This window comes from Acyrthosiphon pisum, chromosome A3 (assembly GCF_005508785.2).
Source record: "Acyrthosiphon pisum isolate AL4f chromosome A3, pea_aphid_22Mar2018_4r6ur, whole genome shotgun sequence".
NCBI lineage: Eukaryota > Metazoa > Arthropoda > Insecta > Hemiptera > Aphididae > Acyrthosiphon > Acyrthosiphon pisum.
Window position 1 is genome coordinate 14,685,178 of NC_042496.1, and position 7,764 is coordinate 14,692,941.

Genomic DNA, 7,764 nt, shown 5'->3' on the forward strand with positions numbered 1-7,764 from the left:
AAAAATAATGCTGAAACTATATTTTACTTATCGTTTTATGTCATTCACACTATAATAGTGTACTCAACGCTATGTAAATACTTTTAGATTAGTATGTGTTTGATTACATTTTTTTTCTTTTTATTTCAATAAATTAATTGATTTATTAGACTATTTTTTTTATTTTTTCATTAACTAACCCGCGGAAACTTAGGCCATTGGGTGGTTTTTAACTGTGGGGGAGGGTTACTGTAGGTTTTAAACATTTCGTGTGTTTTAGTTTGGCAGAATTTTCAAGTGGGCACCCGTAGGTATTTTCCATATCCGGGTGGGGGATGGTGGCCTCTCTCTCAAGACACCGTGTCTGCCTGAAGAGAAGTACAGCCCGTGGCCTAGGTTCGAACCGACGATGGTGCGCGTCGCAACCGACGTCTTAGTCCTCTCGGCCATTCTATCCCCCCCATTAGACTATTTGGTACCTATTTAAAATTAATAATGTTATTTTTGTTTTAAACATAAACATAAATAATTAGGTAGGTATTTAGGTAACTGTTTAATAATTTTTCACATGCACTTTCATTGTGGTTTACTCTGTAAAGCTAATATGAGCGTTGCTTCAAAACTTTTTAATTGTATTTATTTCTACTATAGATAAATTATTATCTTTTAATCTCACGAGATTCATTATTATTTGTTTTTGATTATTATGAATACAGTACAATATCACCGTTTATACCACCCATCGTCGATCTCTTTGGCTATACATGTAGATTGAGGCTTGAAATATCAAGTCACCATTAAATATGATCTGAAGTAGGTATAAAATAGAACCCAATTCTAAGATAAATCTTTTATACATATATAACGACAAATTTAATATTCAATGAATAATCATGAGCATAAATAACGTATAGAGTATAATAGTATATTAAATAATAACTAGGTACGTATAATAAGGGTTTCGTAAATTAACAACATTTTAAATTCATAAAATATCTGTATAGTACATGTATTATGAGTTATGACTAGTTGTTTAGGTACATAATATTTTGATACATTGACAATATTGTCTACACATAAATAAATATAAAGAAATTCATTATACATAATAAGTTGTTCTATAATAATATTGTAGAATCATTTATCATCGATGTTGCACGAACTATTACAAACTACAATCATAACTTTTCAGTAATATTAGCTTTCACATACATTTTGAAATAACAATAATGGTTTTAATACAATTTAATAATATGTAAATTTTGGTTAAAATCAAAGAAGTAAAATTGAAATAAGTTTAAATTAGGTTTTAAAATCTTGGTTCCAAATTAGGTATAAACAAAATAATATTTAGTAATTTAAATTAGTTTATCTCTCTATAATTAAAATTATGTTCAATAATACAAAATGCACATTTGTAATAAGATGATATTATATTAAAAAAAGTTGCATGGGAATAATAACAAAATAATATTAATATTAATTTAAAAATAAACGCATTCAACTAGAAAATGATATTTTTTTTGGATCCAAAACATAATGCTAATACTCAAGAACAAATAAACTATATTAAATAAAATTACTATAAAGTATATTAAATTGTTTGTGTAAACATTTGAAAGTATTGAAAAAATGTTTTTTTACATAACTTGTATTATGCTCAATAATAAAATATTAATATGTACTTTGTTCAATCAATGCTATGACATATATATTGATAATATAATATAATATATGGATAGTTTAGTTATTCAATTTAAACTATACTTCCTATTGCTATATTAAGAGATTTATTTTTACATACTAATAAATATATAATTAAAAGGTACATAATATTATTAATATTAATACATTCTACAGTGAAGTTAAATATTCAAGTCATTACCTGTATATTGTTATACATTTATTCAATCGCATAATACAATATAATATCGTGTTATAATTTATTGATTTTTAATTTAACGTATAACAATTTTTATAATATTTTATGATACCTAGTTTATGTCAGAGAGATCAGAAAAATGAATTGCTTACTGTAAACAACTTAACTACATGGAATCACTGTATAAAATACTGATTGGTCTACATAAATTTAACTATAGAAAATATTATAGACTGAGTTGTTTACAGACTACAGATGGTCTCAAATTCAAATACTACCTAAACGATAAGATCAACATGGTGATACACTAATACCATAGAACAATAAAATCCTTAAGGTAATAATTAGATATTAGGTCCACATCAAATGGAATAAGTTTATTCATTGGATCTATGAAACTTAAAGAAAAGCTTCAAATAACCACTCAAAGTTAAAATATGTCCCTACCCTCATCTATGGTTGATATTATTCCGAATGATATTGATTACCTTCCTTTATTTAAGTATGGTTGTGGTAATTATTGTAAAACATGAGTTTTTTATATATTATAAAATACGGAAATTGGTCACCAGATTACCTATTTATATAAACAACTATATTATAGGTACGATGAAAAGGGATTTATTGTTATCTTTAAAAATAAGGGACATAAATTATTTGAATTTTGATATTTAATTAACTCATAACTGTGTAAAGCAATAAAAAAAATTAAACTTTGATTAAACGTCAATATAACTACGTAACTTGAATTTCAATTATTAATTACGAAACCAATTAATTACTAAAACATCAAGTCCAAGAGAAGTGCGAACGCTGCCGCCAGCTATTGAGACAAACATTTCTACTAAACTCAAACCACGATTAAAGTATAAAGAAATTACTATTCGGTAAAATTAGCATATTATATTTCAAACAAATAATAACCTTCAATCAAATTATTATACTATATTACTCTTTTCATAATTGAAAAAATGTACAATTTTCATGCACTATATGTATCACCCGACTGCTATTTTTTGTATTTTGATTATAATATTTTTGTATTTTTAAGGATTGTGGTAAATAAAAAGGACATGATATGCCATTGTACATTGTACTGATTTGAAATTTTCACATCATATATTTATATTCTATGTTAAAACTAAAATTATATTCTACCTGGATATATACATTATTTCGTTGAACTAAATAACAGGAATTACAATTTATTTTAATTATTTATGTATAATATTATATAAAATAAATTAGTGTTTTTTTTTATATATATAAAATATATATAATACGTCTTAATAGAGAAAAAATAGCACATACAATGTATATATTATATATTATACATTTGTTTACTCACATCGCCGTGAACGGAACATAACAATTGTTGTTTAAAAAACATTTCTTTTGGCGCGAAAAAAAATTGTCCGACATAGTTGAAATGGTCAACACTTATCCGGGTCGTAATTAATATTAAAACACCTTTGTTCCACGCGCACGAAGCAAAAAATCCATGGAAATCTACCGGATTTAAACACCAATTATTCACGAACCGTGTTTTTGTGTTTGAATATTAAATATTTTTTCGGCTTAAATAGTTTACCACCGGATTAAACCTTGAATAAATTATTACCATGCATTTCAATGTGATGTATTATGCATCGGTACAATATGAAACATAAGTCCAAACGTTATTTTTAAGACGGCCGGTCGTTGGCCAAGTAGCGCATGTAGCGGTGTTAGGATATTATATTTTAGCGGTATTATAATATATTATTAAGATTTAGCTGGTAACGATAATCGCAATATAAATGTCGACGGCGAGTCTTTCGTAAATCAAAGAATGGCCACCGAGGCACAGCAAACGTGGTAGCTCACTCTGTGTATGCGCAAACACAAATCCACAGCACCTCAAATTTCAATAAAAAAAATAACATGACAATAACGAAATCAGACTAGAATTTACGATTAAGCTACAGACGAATTTTTCACATGCATATTGATTTGTAACTCGAGCATATAAAAAAAAATATTAGGTATACATTGTTGTAGTTGATATGTTTATGCCGAACTATTTTTAGCTTATATACTACCCATCTTTTATACTAACGCACTATAATATTTTATAAGTACAGAATTAATAATAGCATAACAGTCATTGACTTAAAATATTTGTAAGACATTTTCAGGATTGCAATTTATTAATTTAATCCTAAATATATATTTTTATTATATCATGTTATTACATTTTAGACTCTGAACCGAAAGATGAATGTATAAATGCATTTTACAATGATATGCGTTTTTTTTTATGTCAGTCATCACTTTTTTTGAGCAATCTCGATCCTTTATATTATCTTTAACTTTGAGGGTGGTTTAAGGTAGAAAATTGAATTTAGTATCACTCCAGGGGGCCAAAAATAGAAAATACATAATAGCTTTCAAAATAATCCAGAAAAATTAAAAAAAATGATATGGAAAAAGGGGAATATTTATGAATCAACATTTTTCCGATAGATTCGATTATGTTACTTAGTTGTAATTCAAAAATGAATGACACAGATATTTTACATCTCCACCAAATATTCATATTAGCATTTTATAAATAATATTATAGAACTTTCAAATATAATTTAGACCAATATTAAGGATATTTATACCCCGAATCTGAAAATGTTGGGGGAAATAGACAGGTTAATAATATTATAATAATTTAATAATGTGGATGTACTGAGATGTTATTTTACTATTATTTATAATTAACTTCGGTTGTTACGAGTTTATTATAGATCTCTATTTATTTGTTACTGCAGTTACTAGCGAGGGTGAGTTGTGAAAATAGATATCAAAAAGTATTCACTGGTTAAAATAATGTGACTGTGGAATCTTTGAGTTCCGAAGACAACAATTCACTGAACATAGGTAGACAGTAGACAAAGGACAATGATAATAATAGTAATAATAATAATAATAATAATAATAATAATAATAATACAGGGTATCTCGACTTTCAGACAGTTTTTCCACGAACTGAAAAATAATATCCTCGAGGATGAAAGAAGAATATTTTCGTGCGAGAAATTGGAGGCATGATGAGTATAAGAGAGGTTGGATCTAGAAATAAATAGCATTTAATACTTACTACGAAAGCACTACCAAGTACTACTACTATGAGTACACTTTTGCTATATTACTATTTTGGTATAATTTTAGCATGATAAGAGCAACATGGATTTATAACAATCATGAAAAGCATAAGAAGAATTTAAGCTCCACAACGCATAGACATTTCGTTGACATTTCTGAAAGCTGAAATTTTAATTTAAAAGATATCTACTAGAAATTGTATTAATAATAATAATAATGATGAATAATTTATGTTAAAAATAATATTATGTTTGTTTAACTATAGGGTCTAATAAATTTATTTTGACATCAAAGAAAAAATAATATATAATATACAATGGATTGATTTCATTATAATATAGAGAATAGTTAAATAATTCAAGGTACCTATGTGATTTTAACTTCCAAATTATTATCATATAAATATAAGTATAAAGTAGGTACGTTCTAATAGAAATATTATATTGTATTCTGACTGTTTGAGATTTAGTTATTTGTATAGGAGGTAACTATTAATACTTTGAAGTATTACGGAAAAATACGGTCTGAAAAAATGTATATATCTTAAACATAATATGAACACTCGGATGAACATTAGTATAAATATCTTCATTACATTTTGAAATCTACATAAACTGAAGTATTTTTTCTTCTTTATTTAGACACTAACTTTTGCAGTCTAGTAGCAAAATGTAGTATATTATATCCATCGATTTTTTTGCCATTTATTTGGTCATTCTTTCAACTATGAAAATAAGTTTTATATAACCTAGAATAATGTTCTATTATTATTTATTTAATGGATAATTATATTGTTAATTTGTACTTAATATTTACTAATTTATTAGACTATTTTATTGATTAAATAAATAATACGATTTTTTGGATCCTATGACCTACTGCAATGTCTATAATATTCATATAATATACAATATTGAATAAACATGTATAAATGTATACATTTTAAAAAGGTAAACGGCAAAATTGAACTACTACATTACGAAGAAGGTAAAAAATAAAAAAAAAAAACAGATTAGAATTTGTAAAATCTGTATCGCATTATTTAAAAACGTAATTGTATTTTTAAGTAATTTAAAAAATATTTAACTAATCTTATGTAAGAACCTAGTTTTATTCTCATAATTATAAAATAAAAAAAAATTAAAACCAAAATGTTACTATAATGAATAAATTGTATAAATTCGTGTATTTTTGTGTTATACATTAATTGTCACCCGATACCCGGACAATAATGTAAAATGTAAATAAATATTATAAATATTATATTAGTATACAAATACTGTATACTAATAGGTTTATAAAATGTGGGCCAATTACCGACCGACCTATTTTATCAACAATGAAACGAAACAGTACGTATCGTTCCGATCTTTGTCTTTGTTAAAAATAATAATATTGTCACGTCCAATCAAAAGCAACGAAATGTACCAAGTCAACCACCGTGTACCACAATTGCATATACAGTGCGCCGTTTAATCCAAAACGCACTTGCACACGAAAGACTTGAGTAATAATACGTTCGAAACACATAATCATAAATTTGAAAAATATTTGATTATATTTTACCATTTTCAGAAGCAATCTGAGACTGGAGTGTATGATTTTATTTAAATTGGGAGACGATTCGACCAACATTTGTGTGTTTGAGGTAGTGGTTGAGTTGTGCATTAACCGGTGGAACGGTCATACGCTCAACCCAGCACGTTATTCGTGAACAGTTTAAATTAAATTTAAATTATATGAAATCACCGGTAACGCGTACTTAATAAGTATGTCTGATATTATCATAACAATTATAAATTGTTACAAATACAAAACAACACGAGCAGTACAATAATATTAATTCTACATGAAATTAATAATATATGCTCTATATGTTGTTTGGATTATTATTTGTTAACCACTTGGACGTATATAGGTACCTGGCTCCTACTATAAAAATATATGGTTTATGAGCTTAAAATAAAATAACCTCAGTGTCGACTGTAAATATGAATAATTGTAGGTTATTCTATTCCAATAAGTTCATGCTTATTTGATATATATATATTATATATATTTATATTTTTAATTCTTTCGGAGATTTGCTTTTCATCATTAATCGTTGACTATCTTATAATATTGTATCCGCAATAAGATTATTCTACGGTAATAATCACTTGATTCATTTAAATAACGTTATTTAAGTGTCGATTGCTTATTACTTGACAGGTTAATTCTTTGATTTATTTAACAGATTAACATCATGATTTTGATTTATTTTCCAAATAAATAATATTCAAATACCAGATTACAGAATATATTAAGTTAATAATATTTGTATTTAAATATAAAAAAATGATAGTTATAGCTTCGTATCATGATATTCATTGTTGTGAATAATTTGTTTTAGTGCTTATAATTACTAAACTTTTGTAAAATGATGAAATATACTTTAAACTTTAAAGTATACCTAGCTTATTCCAATATACACACTACCGATACTGTATTCAAACTAATCAATATTTATACGAAATGTGTTCAAAATAAATGTTATATATTATACGAACTATTCAAAACATTTATAATAATATAATGTTTGTTAGGTGCCGTGCTTACGTAACGGTAGAAAACACGTTAGGGTGAATTTATAATGAAGTGTATAATAATGTAGATATTACATTTTGAACTTAATAATAAAACAGTTGGTACGTTTAATTATTAAGAATTAAGAGGTGAAACTTGATACAAATTTGTATTTTAAACATTGTTCAGCTCATTAAAAAAAA

At 25.9% G+C, this 7,764-nt stretch overlaps 1 protein-coding gene across 5 annotated transcripts in view; it reads right to left on the reverse strand.

Moving 5' to 3' along the window:
- LOC100169647 (potassium voltage-gated channel protein Shaw) overlaps positions 1–7,764 on the reverse strand; it is a 154,457-nt gene that overhangs the window by 23,012 nt on the left and 123,681 nt on the right. The gene's annotated exons all lie outside the window — the stretch shown is intronic.